Below are 1,977 nucleotides of genomic sequence, written 5' to 3'. Positions count from 1 at the left end.
AAATACATTTTGTTAATTATTATTGGTTGGTCTCTGTCTCTTATACACATCTAGATGTGTATAAGAGACAGGTATTAAATCAAAATTTAGCACCTAATTCATTATTTGGTCACCCGTTTTTAAGTTGTAGCCTGCGAAAGAAGCCTACATTCATAGAATATCTCAGCTTCAGAAGTTCGGAGATTTAAATTGAACGCAACTCCAGCAAACCATGACATTACGATGGCACATATAAGAATGGCAAACATCGATAAAAACCCGGCTGCCGTCTCAAATTCACTGGCCTTTGGCTGAATGTTTGTAAGAAATGTACCAACCGTTAACGAAACCGGTCGCCGTCTACCTAGAGTAAATGGTGCCACTAAACGAAGCTAAAGTTTTGCGACTTCATCCGCCAAATGCAGATAAAGTTTTGCGACTTAATCACCTGATTGTGGATTGTGTGGTTAGTAAATTCCATAGTCATTCTGTCCATAGCACACACTAAACTATGTGCTGATGGAGCATTTTTGGGAAATTGACTCTCCTTTTTTCCATCCCAAACAAAATATTATTAATAAATCAACATGGTCCATCTTAGTCATTATAGCCAGTCACAAAATTAGGCTAGGAAGTTTGTTTTCAACAGCAGACACACACTGCAGAACGGAGTGCGTCAAAACGAGTGTTTGTTAATTTTTAGTGATAAAGAATCATGAAACGTCCTAGAATAACTGACGTTTTTGCGTCCGCTGTTGGAAAGAAGAAAACGACAGATAGTCCTTAAAGGTGGGTTATTGATTTCAAAATCAATTAGCCTAGCATAGATGTTGACTAGCTAGGTTCGCTCCTCGTTCATTTAGAGACAGAATTATACCCGACGACAACAAACTAGTGTAGGCCTAAGTACATCAGGACGTAGGCCTACTACAGGTACTAGACCTAGGCATTTGTTGTAAAAGTTTAAGTGCATGTACAAAATGCGTCATAGGCCTATATTAAAAAAAAACAAAAAAAACAAAAAACATTTTGTTAATTATTATTGCTTGGCCTGGGACCGAGGCAGGCAGGCCAGCTTTACCGTCGAAAGTCCTGGAATTCGACGATGACGTCAGTGCAAGTTTAAAAACGCCATTGATTAGAATGAAAATAGACGCGCTGAATTTCGTTTTTTTTTTTAATTTTATGAAAGATAGAATTTATCGAACATTTATCTATATAAAAACAAGATTAATATTGTAGAAATTGTATTTGTAAAGATGCATATAATTCATATTTCATTTGGCAGACAATAAATATTCAGGAAGATATAATAAAAACGATTATTAATTCTAAAATGTGCATCAAATCTCAGCTATTAATAATCAGTATGTAGCCTATTATGTTAAAGTCTTAAAATAATAATTTCGAATTAGGCCTAGTATATAACAAATAATTGTATTAAAATTTTAGGTTCTCATGATGTCAGATGACGTATTGAATATGATACTATATTTTGGGCTCGGACTTAATTTAACGATGGCCTTGTCAGTAGTAATGACAATATTTGTGCTTTTTTTAGCCATGTAGTAAAATAGTACTATTATTTTCAGTGTACAAAATGAGAGTCAAGAAGAAGTAGTAGAAGAAGAAGAATAGGAAGAGGAAGGAGGAAGAAGAAGAATAGCTTTTTTTTTGTTTTATAATAATAAATGTGTTGAGTATATTGATATTGATTATGCGATGAGGGTTTTTTTTTTTATATCTTTCGGTGTTATTTAAAAATGCCAATTCTCAGAAAATATTTTCTAATTTTATTATATTACCACCTTTTTATTATATAGATCTTTTTCAAAACATAACTGCTTTTAAAACATTATATAGACCCATTAAACACAAAAACTGCTATGGCTTCGGGGGTTTCGCCCCCGACCCCACCGTGGCCCTTAGGCAGGCACTTGGACCCCACGCCCAGAGAACCCCCCCCCCCTTGAAATGACCTGGCTACGGGCCTGAAAA

Source organism: Anneissia japonica, unplaced genomic scaffold, assembly GCF_011630105.1.
Source record: "Anneissia japonica isolate Jap-2015-1 unplaced genomic scaffold, ASM1163010v1 scaffold288034_len148288_cov120, whole genome shotgun sequence".
NCBI lineage: Eukaryota > Metazoa > Echinodermata > Crinoidea > Comatulida > Comatulidae > Anneissia > Anneissia japonica.
This window is presented reverse-complemented; position numbering follows the sequence as displayed.